Here is an 18452-nt window from a genome sequence, read left to right as displayed (position 1 = left end):
TGTCTTTAACCACCCCATGTAAAACGGCCCTCCTCCCCAGTCCATGACCCTCACTTTCTTTCTTCTCAGGGTCTCACTACCTGACATTATGCTTGTGTTGTCAGCCCCTAGGCACCGCTAGAAAGGAAGGACCTGAGTTACAATACAGGTTTTGTCTTGTATAACCGCTGTTTGCCCTGCCTCTGGAATGGTGCTGATACTCATCTGTTTCAGTGTACCCAAAACCACTGACGTTTCCCAATCTTCCCACATCATCTAAGATTTCTTCTAATGCAAAATGTCTTTTGATGTGTCTGTCACCTAAGACCAGCATTAATTTTAGATCTCTTAGAGTAGTAGTTGAGTTACTCAGAACCAAAGACATGAGAGAGGTTACCAAGAACCACAAAAACCTAAAAGAGGAAATCTAATGTTTAGTGAAAAATCAATGGTAACTTTAATTTGGGAGAAGCACACTTAAGGTTAAAATACCTTAACTACAAAATGACCCTATGAGTTTAATGAAGTCATAAGACAATGTGTATCATCAGAATTCTATAGGGAAGTATAATACAACGCATCAGTTTTTCTCAGTGTCCCCAGAATAAAGCATTATAATGGGATGATAAAAGATGCTCAACCATAAAGGGTGGAAACAGCTGGTAAAAGGCAGGCAGTAGAGCTACCTGCAATTGCATGCAAATACATCCTGGAGCTCTCTCTAGATGTCAGCACACCTCTAGGAGCTTCACATCATTACTTTCCTTTATAACAAAAAGTTACAAAGTGGCACATAAAGAACAATCTCATTTTTGTAAAATAAACACAATGTTATGTGTATATGCATACAAAAGGTTCAGGAAGAATCAACACCAAAATATTAATAAAAATTCTGGATATTCTAGTATGAGTGAATGACATTTCCTTATTTTCTAAATCTTTTACATCAAATGTTTATTAATATTGTCAACAAAAAAAGTAAAAAAAATAAAGTGTTTAAAACAGCTACTGGAAAGAGGAAAGATCTGTTGCTCAGAGGTTTTTCCACATCACATTGCCAATTCCTTCCCTACCCACTCCTCTGGAGGATGGGAGGAGGGGGTCACTTGAGACAGCACCTTTCACCAGAAAACTAGCAAAGCTCCTAAGGTCAGAACATAAAGGCTCTATGAAAAGTTGATGAATAAGAATAAATCAGATAATAAGATTGTAGCATCTTATTTTCTATTACTGACACTACCATCAGTTATATTAGATACACTGTTAAAAGACAAGGTAGTAAAAAATTCTTTTGAGTCTATCTGAAATCTATACTAGGTTCTTAGGAGTTATTGCTTTGAAATGGCTTGAACAAATCATGTTCTTCTCAAATGTTTCTGAAAAACAAGACAAGAGCATCATTTATGTATGATTCTGTCTTAAGTAACCAAGTAATTCTTCATTGCAGAAAAGCCAAAATGTTTTATAGCGACGTAGGTATTTCTCAGTTTCCAGAGAAACTGATATAAAATTGTCTGAAATAAAGACATTAAGAGCAAACTTTCAATGTGCCTGTATTTTATATTTGGCATTCTGACCTTGTTTCTACAGAAACAATAACAGGCAAATGCTGAAACGGAGGTTTCTCGTATCACTTTATTATGCCAAAAAAAGACAAACTGAAATGAAATGTTAACAATCATGTGAAACATAAAAAGGTAAATTCTGTGCTCATCAACTCTACTTTTCCAGTTCCTGGTCTAGCACTTTCCATATCTTAGTCGTATGCTAAATGCTTAGTACCTTCCTTACCTGCCTGCTTACCAGCTTCTTCTAATGTCCCTCTGTCCAGGGCATTCTCGGCTTCCACTGGAGGTCACCAGAACAAACTCTTTAAAATATATCAACGTGTTTACCTGACTGGTAAATTGAGGCTATTTCATGACTTCTACTTTTCGTCATATCCATTGTAATGAATGTACAGACATAGAATGGAGAGGTAAATGTTGCTTCTGAGTTGTGTACAATAAACTTGAAAGGAAAGAATCAAAACTGGAGAAAGCTGAGATAGGCCTACCTTATGGATAAATTATCAAGTATAAGGTGCACTCTAAACCGTTTTTTAAGCACCCCAAGAACTGAATTTGGTGTATCTATCACCTCCGAAGTCTGTCTCTTCTGTTGAGTAGCTGTGTTACACAGTCATTTCAGATCTCTAGGTCTTGGCTTCTTCATCGGCAACACAGGGAAAATATACACGGGCCTTATTTGTAGATGGAAGGGCCAAGTGAAATACACATGAAAATATGTTGTAAATCTTAAAAGAATTAAATTTTGGCCTCTCATCCCATGCTACTTTTTTAAAATCACTTAGAGGCTTACCTTACAGTAACAAGCAGAGCAGTTTTCACAAGGACTTACATGATTTGTGTTTAAAGCTACAATTAATTCACATCATTTGTTCATTATTTCACAATATCTGACTATTCGGAAAAGGGAGTACCTTCCACTTACAAAGCCACGTCCATCATATGGATGAATCCACAGGCTTCATTAGTCTAACTTTTAAAGAAATTACGTAAAGACAACTAAAATGTAAACACAAGAGCTATGAGACATTTCCTTTATGAAATAATCTCTGGCATTAAATGAAACAAATGGGCCAGTGGGGCTTTAACATTGCCACTGTGCTACCCAGAATTTTTTCTTTTAACCTACAGCCACCCCTTTCCAAAATTCTAGAGGCAAAAATCAAACTTTTCCTCTCTCCTCTCCTCCCTGACAACCCGCCCACTCCCCAGCCATTTAGTCTTCAAAACTTTTACCTGAAACAGTTCAAGTTGAATAGGAATCTACTGGGGGTGGGGGGTGGGGTTGCCATGGAAACACTTTCCTGCAGGAAAAGGCATCTTAACTCCCAAACCTTTGTATTACAAATTACAACCGAGTTTGTTTTCTCTCCTTTGAAACTTTTGACCAACAGTCTCAGGAAGCACTCCACCCCTCCCTTAGAACAGGCAACGTGTACGTGAAGTCAGTTAATTAAGGCTGTGGGGCTGAAGACATATTTGTGTCAAAGTGGGAATTTCAAAGTAATCAGAACTCCCGTGGGGGTCTCCTTTGGGTAAAAAAAAGAAAACCTATTCTCTGCAGTCCTGGAAGTAGCAGTGGTGGAAGTAACATTTCACACCTTCCCAGTTATTTTAAGCCCCCCTCCCACCATTTTCTTTCCTATGGAGTTCAAGAAGGGCTGCAGATGGGAGGGTCACAGGCCCGGCTGGGAAATGGGAATGGGGGAAAGAATTGGGCATTCAGGTAGCGAAGAGGGAAGGAGACTGGCTGGACGCGACAGGGAATGAATACGTGGTGGGGACGCCAGACAGAGCCAGCCCTCGTCCCCGGTGCCCAGCCCTGGGAGAGCCAACTCGGGGCACGAAGAAGCCCTAGGTGACAGCTCCCTCCCGGGGGACCCTGCGAGCGGCGGGCGCCAGAGGGAAGCCCAAGAGGCGACAGTGCCGACCCCGCAAGGAGCAAGGCGCGCCCTCCGCTTCTTACCTTCGGGCATCTCCCGGTCACTGCTGTGCTGCAGGTGGTGGCCTTTGCCGGCTCCCAAGTCCAACTCGGCAGGTTCCACGGCAGCTGGCGCCAGCGCTACAGCCACCGCGTCCCCGGCCGTCGCCTCGTAGACCTCAGACTCATTGTCTGGCTCCGCCGACCCCTTGCACCGGCCCAACTTGGGGCTGGCATTGGGGTACACTCAACAGCTCAGCGTGTTCCCCATGGGGCCCCTCCACTCCTCACCGCCGCCGCCTGGGCTCGTCACCCGACTCCGCCACACTCAGCAGCCGCCCCCTGCCCCAACAATGGCTCGGCAGGCACCAGCAGCGCCACGCATGTAGACGCGGCCTCGCCCGCCGCTCACCTGCCTGCCCTGGCGCCGGCCCGGCAGCACCCCCGCCGCCGCCTCCCCGGAGCCAACTAGTCTGTGAGGGAAGCGACCAGACCAGCTTATTTAAAAGGGGTGGGGACTGGACAAGCGCTGAGACTTGCAGCCACTGAGCGGAGAGAGCGCGGCCGGAGCTCCTCCTCCTTCCACCGCCCCTTCCGGACTGAAAGCCGCTCGCCTGACCGGCCCTTGGCAACCGGAATGCATCCTTCGGTCACCTGGTTACGGTGGACCAATCACAACTAGAGTTTGCTGCAAGTGCCCCCAGAGCACAGGCACATGACTCACAATGCCCTGCCCCCGCCCCGTGGCTGCTCCGTCCCCCAAGCAGTGCGCTGGGGACTCCGGTGTCCATTCACCGTGCGCCGCTCGGAGCTTTCTGGTCCTGCGGGAAGCGCCATGGGGGTTTGTTAATGGACGCTGTCCTGAGTCAGTGGGCTCTAAAAAAGCCCCATTTGTGAACATGCCGGTTCCCTTAGCAACTCAGTTTCTCTGGGTCTGACAGCTGCCTCATTTGATGTACTGCTCCACGAACTTAGTTACACCCTAATTGTTGACAGTTGTTTGTAACTAAATGCTCCTCCCCTCTTGCCTTCCAAAGAGTGTTAGTTTCTGCCTGCAGTTTAACCATAGCAACCCCTGGGGCCCTGGTCCTACACTCAGTAAAGAGCTGTGGCTGTGTCTTGAATGAGACTTGAGGACATGTCACCCCTCCACTTCCTCCCTCATCTGTAAATTAGGGGCCGAACTCCTCCCTCCCACCTCTGAAACACTGGGATTCAACAGCTCGCTTTTTCTCGCCTGTTTCCCTCTTCCATGGCAGGAGTTTCCAGGTTTCCCTACTTCCGCCAACAGCAACACATAAATCACGATTTTCTCATATTGACTTGAGAGTCACAAAGTGGACTTGATTTGATGAAGATGAAAACGATAGTTAACATTTGGCAAACACTGTGCGCCCAACCCTGTTCCAAGTGGGGTGCTCGTTCAACCCTCGGGAACAAAACTCTCAGAAACCCTCATTGTACAGATTTCACAGAAACGAGGTCACATTCCCGAGGTCACAAGATTGCTCAGGGGTGTGGCCAGGATTTGATCCCTGATTGTGTGGATCCCTAAAGCCACCTTATTGTGATTATCAGAACATAAAAGAAGTCAAACGTGGTTGGAAGTGGCAGAGTGTATCAGGATTTTCTCTTTTTAAGGAGGAACAATTTTTGGATGTGGATTTTAAAATACTTTCCCTTCATTCAACATGGATTAATCCCTCCTATGTGCCAGGCACTGTGTGCCTGAAATAATCCTGCCTTCAATGAGTTCGGGCAGGTGAGAACAAAGGCTTAGAAAGTCCAAATGTCTGGGGTCACAGTGCTGCAAAGTACTTGAACCTGAAATTCAAACCTAGATCTGTCTAACCTCAAGCAGATGCTGGAGTAAAGAGCTTGAATTTTTTCCCAGAAACACGAAAGGCACTGAATGTTGTGAAGTTACAGAGCCACTATCAGGTGGTTTGTGGTGAGGTCACTCTGGACAATAAGGAGAATTGACGGACCCAACAAGACCCATTAAGAGACTTCATGTTCATCTGAGACTGGAGCGAGGGTTCAAACTGAAGGCAGTGGCAGAGGCTGGAGAGGAGGGAAAGGATTTGAGGTCATTTGGGAGGTAGAATAGAAGTGCTTGGTGACTAGATATGGAATGAGAAGGGGAAAAGAGAGGCAAAAACGGATGCTGCGGTTCTGGCTTAGGGAACCAGGTAGAGCACAGTGATTTTTTTCCTAGACAGAGAGTGCAGGAAGAGGAAGAGGTTTGGGGAGGAAGATCTTCTTGGGTTCTGTTAACTGCAACATGGAAATGGAGCTCTCTGGTTGAAAGTTGGATGTAAAACTCTTTAGGCTAAGTCCATTTTGTCACATTCCAACCTATGTTTTCAGAAATAACACGTATTGAGGAGCAGAATCAAGATGGCGGAGTAGGAGGTGGTGCGCTCACTCCCTCTTGCAAGAGCATCGGAATTACAACTAACTGCTGAACAACCATTGACAGAAAGACACCGGAACTCACCAAAAAAAACCACCCCACATCCAGAGACAAAGGAGAAGCCGCAATGAGGCGGTAGGAGGGGCACAATCGCTTTAAAATCAAATCCCATAAATGCTGGGTGGGTGACTGACAAGCTGGAGAACAGTTATGCTGCAGAAGTCCTGGGGGTTCTGAGCCCCACATCAGGCTTCCTAACCTGGGGGTCCAGCAATGGGAGAAGGAATGCCCAGAGAATCAGACTTTGAAAGCCAGCGGTATTTGATTGCAGGACCTCCACAGGACTGGGGAAAACGGAGACTCCACTCTTGGAGGGCACACAAAAAAGTGTGCTCACCAGGACCCAGGGGGAAAGAGCACTGACCCCATAGGAGACTGAACCAGACCTATCTGTCGTGTTGGAGGGTTGCCTGCAGAGGTGGGGGGCAGCTGTGGCTCACCGAGGAGACAGGGGCACTGGCAGCAGGGGTTCTGGGGAGTGCTCATTGGCGTGAGCCCTCCCAGAGTCTGCCATTAGCCCCACAGAAGAGCCTGTAAGCTCCAGTGCTGCCTAGCCTCAGGCCAAACATCAAACAAGGTGGGAACACAGCCCCACCCATTAGCAGACAAGCAGATTAAAGTGTCACTGAGCTCCACCCACCAAATCAGATTAAAGTTTTACTGAGCTCCACCCACCCAGCCCAGCCCACCATCAGTCCCTCCCATCAGGAAGCACCCACGAGCCTCCTAGACAGCTTCCTCCACAAGAGGGCAGACAGCAGAATCAAGCAGTATCAGCACTATTTCATCTTGTGGAACTGAAAACCACAGAAACAGAAAGACAGAAAATGAAAAGGCAAAAGACTTTGTACCAGATGAAGGGACAAGATAAAACCCCAGAAAAACAACTAAATGAAGAGGACATAGGCACTCTTCCAGAAAAAGAATTCAGAATAATGATGGTGAAGATGATCCAGGACTTTGAAAAAAGATTGGATGCAAAGATCGAAAAGTTGCAAGAAAAGTTTACCAAAGACCTAGAAGAATTAAAGAACAAACAGAAAGAGATATGCAACACAATAACAGAAATGAAAAATACACTAGAAGGAACCAATAGCAGATTAACGGAGGCAGAAGGACGAATAAGGGACCTGGAAGACAGAATGGTGATCATCATTGCAGAAAAGAATAAAGAAAAAAGAATGAAAAGAACTGAAGACAGCCTAAGAGACCTCTGGGACAATGTTAAACGTGCCAACATTCACATTATAGGGGTCCCAGAAGGAGACGAGAGAGAGAAAGGACCTGAGAAAATACTGGAAGAGATTATAGTTGAAAACTTCCCTAACATGGGAAAGGAAATAGCTACCCAAGTCCAGGAAGCGCAGAGAGTCCCAGGCAGGATAAACCCAAGGAGAAACATGCGAAGACATTTAGTCAAACTGACAAAAATTAAAGACAGAGAAATGTTATTCAAAGCAACAAAGGAAAAACGACCAATAACATACAAGGGAACTCCCATAAGGGTAACAGCTGATTTCTCAGCAGAAACTCTGCAAGCCAGAAGGGAGTGGCATGATATATTTCAAGTGATGACAGGGAAGAACCTACAACCAAGAATACTCTACCCAGCAAGGATCTCATTCAGATTCAATGGAGAAATCAAAAGCTTTACAGACAAGCAACAGCTAAGAGAATTCAGCACCACCAAACCAGTCCTACAATAAATGCTAAAGGAACTTCTCTAAGCGGGAAACATATGAGAAGAAAAGGACCTACAGAAACAAAAACAAAACAATTAAGAAAATGGGAATAGGAACATACATATCGATAATCACCTTGAATGTAAATGGACTAAATGCACCAACCAGAAGACACAGACTGGCTGAATGGATACAAAAACAAGACCCATATATATGCTGTCTCCAAGAGACCCACTTCAGACGTAGGGACACATACAGACTGAGAGAGGGGATGGAAAAAGATATTCCATGCAAATGGAAATCAAAAGAAAGCTGGAGTAGTGATACTCATATCCGATAAAATAGATTTTAAAATAAAAAATGTCACAAGAGACAAGAAAGGACACTACATAAAGATCAAGGGATCAATCCAAGAAGAGGAGATAATTATAAATATATATGCACCCAACAGAGGAGCACATCAATACACAAGGCAAATGCTAACAACCATGAAACAGGAAATCGACAGTAATACAATGATAGTGGGGGACTTTAACACCCCACTTTCACCAATGGACAGATCATCCAGACAGAAAATTAATAAGGAAACACAAGCTTTCAATGACACAATAAATCAGCTGGATTTAATAGATATCTATAGGACATTACATCCAAAAACAGATTACAGTTTCTTCTCAAGTGCACATGGAACCTTTTCCAGGATCGATCACATTTTGGGTCACAAATCAAGCCTTGGTAAATTCAAGAAAACTGAAATCGTATCAAGCATCTTTTGTGACCACAACACTATGAGATTAGAAATCAATTACAGGAAAAAAACTGTAAAAAATACAAACACATGGAGGCTAAACAATATGCTACTAAATAACCAACAGATCACTGAAGAAATCAAAGAGGAAATCAAAAAATACCTAGAGACAAATGACAATGAAAACACAACGATCCAAAACCTAGGAGATGCAGCAAAAGCAGTTCTAAGAGGAAAGTTTAGAGCAATACAATCCTATCTCAAGAAACAAGAAAAATCCCAAATAAACAATCTAACCTTACACCTAAAGAAACTAGAGAAAGAAGAGCAAACAAAACCCAAAGTGAGTAGACAGAGAGAAATCATAAAGATCAAAGCAGAAATAAATGAAATAGAGACAAAGAAAACAACAGCAAAAATCAATAAAACTAAAAGCTGCTTCTTTGAGAAGATAAATACAATTGATAAACCTCTAGCAAGACTCATTAAGAAAAAGAGGGAGAGGACTCAAATCCTTAAATTTAGAAAGGAAACAGGAGAAGTTACAATGGACACCACAGAAATAAAAAGCACCAGAAGAGATTACTACAAGCAACTATATGCCAATAAAATGGACAACATGGATGAAATGGACACATTTTTAGAAAGGTATAACCTTCCAAGACTGAATCAGGAAGAAATAGAAAATATGAACAGACCAATCACAAGGAATGAAATTGAAACTGTGATTAAAAATCTCCCAACAAATAAAAGTCCAGGACCAGAAGGCTTCACAGGTGAATTTTATCAAACATTTAGAGAAGAGCTAACACCCATCCTTCTCAAACTCTTCCAAAACATTGCAGAGGAAGGAACACTCCTAAACTCATTTTATGAAGCCACCATTACCCTCATACCAAAACCAGACAAAGACACTACAAAAAGAGAAAACTAGAAGCCAATATCACTGATGAATTTAGATGCAAAAATCCTCAACAAAATACTAGCCAACAGAATCCAACAACACATTAAAAGGATCATACACCATGACCAAGTGGGGCTTATCCCTGGAATGCAAGGATTCTTTAATATATACAAATCAATCAATGTAATACAACATATTAACAAACTGAAGGATAAAAACCACATGATCATCTCAATAGATGCAGAAAACGCTTTTGACAAAATTCAACACCCATTGATGATAAAAACTCTCCAGAAGGTGGGCATAGAGGGAACCTACCTCAACATAATAAAGGCCATATATGACAAACCCACAGCAAACATCATTCTCAATGGTGAAAAACTGCAAGCATTCCCTCTAAGATCAGGAACAAGACAAGGATGTCCACTCTCACCACTACTATTGAACATAGTTTTGGAAGTCCTTGCCACAGCAGTCAGAGAAGAAAAAGAAATAAAAGGAATCCACATTGGAAAAGAAGTCAAACTGACACTGTTTGCAGATGACATGATACTATACATAGAAAATCCTAAAGATGCCACCAGAAAACTACTTGAGCTAATCAATGAATTTGGTAACGTTGCAGGATACAAAATTAACACACAGAAATCTCTTGCATTTCTATACACTAACTACGAAAGATCAGAAAGAGAAATTAAGGAAACAATCCCATTCACCACTGCAACACAAAGAATCAAATACCTAGGAATAAACCTAATCAAGGAGGTAAAAGACCTGTACTCAGAAAACTATAAGACACTCATGAAAGAAATCAAAGAAGACACAAACAGATGGAGGGACATACCATGTTCTTGGATTGGAAGAATCAACATTGTGAAAATGACTATACTACCCAAAGCAATTTACATACTCAATGCAATCCCTATCAAATTACCAATGGCATTTTTCACAGAACGAGAACAACAAATTTTACGATTTGTATGGAAATGCAAAAGACCCCGAACAGCCAAAGCAATCTTGAGAAGGAAAGATGGAGTTGGTGGAATCAGGCTTCCCGACTTCAGGCTATACTACAAGGCTACAGTGATCAAGACAGTATGGTACTGGCAGAAAAACAGAAATATAGAGCAATGGAGCAAGATAGGAAGCCCAGAGATAAACTACGGTCAACTAATCTATGACAAAGGAGGCAAGGATATACAATGGAGAAAAGGCACCCTCTTCAATAAGTGGTGCTGGGATAACTGGACAGCTACATGTAGAAGAATGAAATTAGAACACTTCCTAACACAAAAATAAACTCAAAATGGATAAAAGACCTAAATATAAGGCCAGACACTATAAAACTCCTAGAGCAAAACATAGGAAGAACACTCTTTGACGTAAATAACAGCAAGATCTTTTTTGATCCACCCCTTAGAATAATGGAAATAAAAACAAAAATAAAGAAGTGGGACCTAATGAAACTTCAAAGCTTCTGCACAGCAAAGGAAACTATAAGCAAGACGAATAGACAACCCTAAGAATGGGAAAAAATATTTGCAAACAAATCAACAGACAAAGGATTAATCTCCAAAATATATAAACAGTTTATCCAGCTCAATATCAAAAAAACAAACAACCGAATCAAAAAATGGGCAGAAGACCTAAATAGGCATTTCTCCAAAGACAACATACAGATGGCCAAGAGGCACATGAAAAGCTGCTCAACATCACTAATTATTAGAGAAATGCAAATCAAAACTACGATGAGGTATCACCTCACACTGATGAGAATGGGCATCATCAGAAAATCTACAAACAGTAAATGTTGCCAAGGGTGTGGAGAAAAAGGAATGCTCTTGCACTGCTGGTGGGAATATAAATTGATACAGCCACTATGGAGAACAGTATGGAGGTTCCTTGCAAAACTAAAAATAGAACTACCATATGACCCAGCAATCCCACTACTGGGCATACACCCAGAGAACACCATAATTCAAAAAGACACATGCACTCCAATGTTCATGGCAGCACTATTGACAATAGCCAGGACATGGAAGCAACCTAAATGTCCCTCAACAGATGAATAGATAAAAAAGATGTGGTACATACATACAATGGAATATTACTAAGCTGTAAAAAGCAATGAAGCTGGGACATGTGTAGAGACATGGATGGACCTAGAGACTGTCATACAGAGTGAAGTGAGTCAGAAAGAGAAAAATAAATATTGTATAGTAACACATATATGTGGACTCTAGAAAAATGGTACAAATCAACCGGTTTGCAAGGCAGAAATAGAGACAGAGATGTAGAGAACAAACATATGGACACTAAGTGGGGAAAGCAGTGAGGGTTGGGGTGGGGAATGAATTGGGAGATTGGGATACCAAACTGTACACTCTAAATATATGCAGTTAATTGTAAAAAATAAAAATAAAAAAAGTCCAATTAAAAAAAAAGGAAATAACATGTATTAAATGAATTTTAAAATGTGATTGGGGAAATTTCCTAATATTGACAGCTAAGACTATCATATTTCTCATGGAGCAACTTGGAATCTATGGTTTTAGCAAAATGAGGCATCCTATGTAAAATAAAACTGGTAAATGAAAACATTTAAAATTGTATTGTCTGAATATACACAAAGTAATTGAAGCTGTGCGTATAGAAGTGATTGCCTTGAGAAGATGTGTATAATAAGGAAAGGAAGGGAGGAAGGGAGGAAAAGAGAGAGGGAAGAAGGAAAGAAAGAAGGAAGGAAGGGAAGGAAGGAAAGAAGGAAAGGGTCTTAGAAAATTGGGAGATTTAAGTGGCATTTCGGTAAGCCCGCCAAACGGAGCAGTGGAAATCAAGGGACCTGAGTATTCATCAGGAACGACTGACCAGGTGAGTCCCACGAGGGTAGGGATCACATCTGCTTATCATTTCTGGAACAGAGCACTTAGCACAGTACCTGGCCAGTAGACGCTCCATTCGTCATTCCCTAAACAGAATCCAGTGTTGTCCGGAGGACAGGAGAGCTGCGAATACCTTTGGCTGTAGCTACTGGGTGACTGGGGATGTGGGCAAGCTGGAAGGCAGGCAGTGAGTAAAGAAATGAATAGGAGGTGAGAAAGTGGAGACAAGAAGCCTCTTCCCAAACATTTGGCTGAGAAGAGAGACGTGGTAGTCATTAGAAGGAGATGCACAGTTAATAATGCTTTTTTCTTTTTTTTTAAGATGGAAAAAAAATGTGAGTATATTTATAAGTTAAAAGGTTAAGAGCCAATGGAGAAAAAGGAGTTTGACGTTAGAGGAGATGGGAGAACTGACAGAACGAGGTCCCAAGAAGGCAGAAGTGGATGCACTCCGGGGTAGGCATAGATTAGTTTGGACTGAGAGAAATGCAGGGAATCTGGATCTGATGACCTTTATTTTTCTCTATTATAATAGGCTTCTATTTGGAGAGCTACTCTGGGAAAGAGAGGATCATGTGTAGAGAAGTTTACACATCAGAAAATCTCCATATACCTAACAAAAAAACAAATAATATCTTCCCTCAAAGTTGGATACATTGAAAAGAAATCTGAGCAAAAACCAAGAAGCTCAGGTATAAATAGGTATGTCACAAAAGTGGAGGGTGGGAACTATTTATTCCTCCAATAGTTAAAAGAAATAACAACTCTGAGGGGAAGAGCTTAAAAAATTAAGAAGAAAATGACCTGGAATTGCAAAAAGTGTGAACATTTACAAACTCTTTAATCACATGAGACCAGAAAAAAAGACAGGAGGGAATATTCTCCGTTATTAAAAGGATACCAGGAGGAAAAAAGTCACCTCAAAAATCAGGGAAGCAAGGATGAGTAATATTTAATGTAATTGTTTAAAAGATATAAGTAAGGTTTAGGGACAAAAATAAGCAATATATTGAAAGGTGGGAAACCACAGCGGAATGGGAAAGGAGTCAATGAAGTTGAGTTTCAGTAAACAACATCTGTTAAATCCTTAGGACCCAGTGACTACATTCCAATGATAATAATAATATTGTCTGAAGTCCTATGAATGTCATTAGATACCATTTTGGATGATTCTTATAGACTTGAGACAATGCCTAAGATTAAGTTTCAAACTAGTGCCTGCGTTTAACAGACACATACAAAAATAGATATGCGTGACCTTGAAAATGAAAGAACTTTTAATTTTCTAAGTAGAAAAAATAACTGGAAGCATCATTATGAAAATGGATTTGAAAATATTTGAAGAGAACACTGGAAGGTGGTAAGAAAAAACCCTATCCTTTCATGACAGTGGCATTTCTGGGAGAGCAAAAGGAAGCAAAGAGAAGTAATGCGGTTGAATTAAGCAGAGTCTGGTTCTGTGACAGAACCTGACACTTTACATATGCCTACTGATGCCTGAACATTTCCTGGGAGAACTTTATGGTGAATGTTTTAAATGGATCTCGAGTAAACTCATTCATTCATTCCTCTTACTCATCCAATACCTGTTCAATACCCAAGCCCTTCCCACAGGCCACACTTTTTAAGTGCAGGGAATGTTGCTTTGACCAAGAAAAGCAAGGTCCCTGTTCTCATGAAATGTACCTTCTAATAGGGGAGTCAACAGACAGTCTTATCCATCACATCTCAAACTCATGGCCCAGGGTGGTTACTGGTCTCCAGCTACTGTGACTTCATTCCAGACAGTAGGATGAAGGAGAAGAAGGGGGATTTTTCAGAAGAGCCATATAGTACAGTACTAACATATCACTGGCTTAAAGCTTAGTCTCGTGGCCAAATATAGCTGCAAGGGAGGCTCAGAAAATGTAATCATATAGCTGAGTAACTAAATGCAGAATGGAGAACTAGATATTGAAACTGGATATTGAAAGCACTCTCTATAAGGAACGATCTGTAAGAAAAGATTAGAGAAGTTCCAACTTCAAGAATGATCATGAGGGACTTCCCTGGTGGCACAGTGGTTGAGAATCTGCCCGCCAATGCAGGGGACATGGGTTCGAGCCCTGGTCCGGGAAGATCCCACATGCCATGGAGCAACTAAGCACGTGGGACACAACTACGGGGCCTGTGATCTAGAGCCCGTGAGCCACAACTGTTGAGCCCATGTTGCACAACTACTGAAATTCACACACCCTAGAGCCCATGGGCCATAACTACTGAGCCTGCATGCTGCAATTACTGAAGCCCATGCACCTAGACCCCGTGCTCCCCAACAAGAGAACCCACCACAATGAGAAGCCCATGCACTGCAACGAAGAGTGGCCCCTGCTCGCAGCAACTAGAGAAAGCCTGCGCTCAGTTAAAAATTAAAAAAAAGAAAAATGATCATGATAAAATTTCATAGCCCTTTGCAAGCATATATGAAAGATTTACACAAGGAATTCTATAATGATCTTTTCTTAAGCTAAGAGAACAGAAAAAGTGAAGAGAGGCTTAAACTATAGAATAAAACTAGGTTAGATGCAAGAAAGAGTCTGTTAGTCAAGTGAACAGGACTGTATATTTATATTTGTGTTATGACTAATTGGATTCTATCTTGAGTATTATGACTAGCTGTTCTCATAAAGAGGAGTCTATGTGTAAGTAATATGCACATTTTTTCTGGACATAGAGTCTACCCTTATTATCATATTCTCAACAGTGTATGTGAATGAAAGAGTTAAGAATTACTGTTACACCTGATTTGATGCGGAACAACTTGACTTTTCTCATTCCCGACTTCAGAACGTTATAATCCGTATTTTTTGGTAAGTGGAACATTCAGTGGTACTGGTAGTCATATTGTAGTAAACTACCCAGTGCAGTAAACTACTCCTTCTGAACTGTTCTCCCACCTTCTCTCTTCTCACAACATCTAGGTTTCTTTCCGCCAAGTGAATCCGTTGAGATGAGAATGTGAATTTAGTTCAAATGATGCTCTAAAAAAATGTTAAAGGTGTTAGTTTGCCATATCATCAGGGCAGTTAATGCTTACTGGACAGGTCAGTTCTGGCCCCAAATATCCTCTGTGGCTACAATTCCAAACATCAGGGCATTTTCTGAGACAAGTTCTAGGAAAAGTCTGCAGTTTTAAGACAGACTAGGGGTTTCCTTTTGCCTTCCTGGGACTGTTAGTTTTCTCTGCCATTTAATAGTTTATTGGTTTCCAGTTCCATCTGTCGGAGTGTTACAGGAAATCTAAAATCTTTCTCAGCCCACTGCTAGTGCTTCCTCCAATCACCTCCAAGTGGGGGTGGAAGAGCCTTTCTCTTCTGGAAGTGTCTTGTTCAGGCTCCTGGTTTTCTAAAGCAGATGCCAGCTTTTCTCTGAGCTCCAAAGACTGTAGCAGCATGTGGTCTGCACTTGGCTAGTTTCATGAGAGAGTTCCCCTCTACACTTGCCCAGGAAATAACTCACTGCCAAATCCACTCAGAACAAGGCAGAATATGAAAAACACATTAGATGCTTTCAATTGTTTGTTTTCTTAACCATGCCAATGCTGCTTTTCCCCCAGCACTTCCATATTTCACTCTTTCCAGCTGTGTGATATCTTGGTACATTTAAAATGTCAACTTTATTCCCTTAAAATGGAATCTTTGGCCAAGTTGCCTTACTGAAGTCAGAACCATTTTCTTGCAATGCTTTAACATGTTCCCCTCGATTTCTCCTAGAAGCCTTTTTGAGAAACGCCTCCTCAAATGAAGCTGATGTCAGAATCAGAAACACTGTAGGAGGAGGAGTTTCATTAAACTTGACAGCAGGGAAAACATTTGAAGATATCTTCTTGTTCCTTTTTTTCATGAACTTTTATTGAGATACAGTTAACATACAATAAACTGCATGTATTTAGAGTGTACAATTTGGTATCCCAATCTCCCAATTCATCCCCCCGCACCCTCCCCACTTTCCCCACTTGGTGTCCATATGTTTGTTCTCTACATCTGTGTCTCTCTTTCTGCCTTGCAAACCGGTTGATTTGTACCATTTTTCTATATTCTGCACATATGTGTTAATATATGATATTTTTCTCTTTCTGACTCACTTTACTCTGTATGACAGTCTCTAGGTCCATCCATGTCTCTACACGTGTCCCAGTTTCATTGCTTTTTACAGCTGAGTGATATTCCATTGTATATATGTACCACATCTTTTTTATCTATTCAGCTGTTGAGGGACATTTAGGTTGCTTCCACGTCCTGGCTATTGTCAATAGTGCTGCCATGAACATTGGAGTGCATGTGTCTTTTTGAATTATAGATTTCTCAGGGTATATGCCCAGCAGTGGGATTGCTGGGTCATGTGGTAACTCTATTTTTAGTTTTGCAAGGAACCTCCATACTGTTTTCCATAGTGGCTGTATCAATTTACATTCCCACCAGCAGTGCAAGAGCATTCCCTTTTCTCCACACCCTCTCCAGCATTTACTGTTTGTTGATATTCTGAGGATGCCCATTCTAACCAGTGTGAGGTGATACCTCATAGTTTTGATTTGCATTTCTCTAATAATTAGTGATGTTGAGCAGCTTTTCATGCGCCTCTTGGCCATCTGTATGTCTTCTTTGGAGAAATGCCTATTGAGGTTGAAAATGTCTTTTTAACCACGTTTATCTCCTGGAAACAAAAACTCATAGATTTTAGGATATGAATTTTTTTCATGATGGCCCTACTGCCCGATTCTCGAGACAAAAGTTCTGGAAGTACTTCAGCGTGGCATCCACCCTGAAGTACTTCTAGAACTTTTCTATCAGAAGGAATTAGGACAGAAAACTGGATGGAGGTAGGGGCCAGGGAACTTCTCTTAAGAGTCATATTTGAATGGAAAGCACACTTGAAAAAAGCTCCAACCACTTAGGTTACACTGGTTGTGCCCTCTGGTGAGCAGGCCTGGGCTCTGTAGGGTGCTCGTTTGATGAGCCTAGGTTGAGTAACACTGTACACCCCATGAGCTGTTTCTTTCCAGTTGTACTTAACTATGCAGATAAAATCAAATACTCCTCTGAAAATAATACTCTGGTTATGCAATCAATGCTTTGCCCAGGAGAGGCAAAGAAAAGCTGAGACCACAGGAGCAGCTGAAGCCAGTGTACGAAACGAATCTACCCTGTTCTTTGCAACCATAGTGTTTGCTCTGCCCCACCTTGCCATCTGGTAAACCTCTACTCAGTCTTTGAGGCTTATCTCAAGCAAAGCCTCCTCTGCAATGCTTTTCTGACTCCATCAACGCTGTGAGATTCTGCATCTTCGGTGCAATCGGTTCAGTGAAGCAGCCTTGTATCACATTGTATGGTAATTATTTGACACCCTCATTAAACTAGCCAATCCCCTGAGGACGGAGCTATTTTATTCAGCGTTTTGTATTATTCTGCTGTTTTTATTCAGCATGCCCAGCACTAACTATAATGCCTGGTTTGTGGCAGTCTCAATATATTTTTCTTGAATGAAGAGATAAATAAATGAAAAAGTTGAGAGTACCAACAATCCCAATTTGAGAACGGTTATAATTGTTTTTTATTTTTCAGTCTTCTCTATTCTCTTCTGTGCCTCTGCTTCTAGTTTCTGTTCCCCTATAGCATTTTTAAAACAACAGTCATTTTCTAACTCTCACAATGTTGTGGGTCAGGAAATTAGTCAGGGCACAGTCGGACTGCTCATCCCTGCTCCAGGACAGCTGGAGCCTCAGCTAGAGTGGATCTAGCAAGTGGACACAGCTGAGATGGCTCTCGCAGGACCACACAGCTGCAGTGTCTGTTCCAGCTGTCAGCTGGGTTCCTCCGTTCCTCTCCATGTCACATCTCCTGAGGCTGGAGTGTCCACAGTGGCTTCTTCACTCCCACATCAGATCCCTGGCCTGCGAAGGCTGGGACATCTGGGGCTGGCTAGACATCCCTCACCACATGGTGGTCTTGGAGTAGTCACACTTCTTACTGGACACAGATATGTAATCCCAGTGTGTTTCACTTCTCTGGTAAGCACATTAATCTAAAAATATGGGGGAGGGCCTTCCTAGGTAGTGTAGTGGTTAAGAATCTGCCTGCCAATGCAAGGGACGCAGGTTCGAGCCCTGCTCCAGGAAGATCCCACGTGCCTCAGAGCAACTAAGCCCATGCGCCACAACTATTGAGACTGCGCTCTAGAGCCCGTGAGCTACAACAATTGAGCCCGTGTGCCACAACTACTGAAGCCCACATGCCTAGAGCCCATGCTCTGCAGC

The 18452-nt window shown here is 42.1% G+C and overlaps 1 pseudogene; it reads right to left on the bottom strand.

Annotated features, from left to right (window-relative positions):
- LOC130856085 (cyclin-Y-like protein 1) overlaps positions 1–3922 on the bottom strand; it is a 42003-nt pseudogene extending 38081 nt beyond the window's left edge.
- Positions 3923–18452: the final 14530 nt, after the last annotated feature.

The sequence above is a fragment of the Hippopotamus amphibius genome, chromosome 6 (assembly GCF_030028045.1).
Source record: "Hippopotamus amphibius kiboko isolate mHipAmp2 chromosome 6, mHipAmp2.hap2, whole genome shotgun sequence".
Classification (NCBI taxonomy): domain Eukaryota; kingdom Metazoa; phylum Chordata; class Mammalia; order Artiodactyla; family Hippopotamidae; genus Hippopotamus; species Hippopotamus amphibius.
This window is presented reverse-complemented; position numbering and strand designations above follow the sequence as displayed.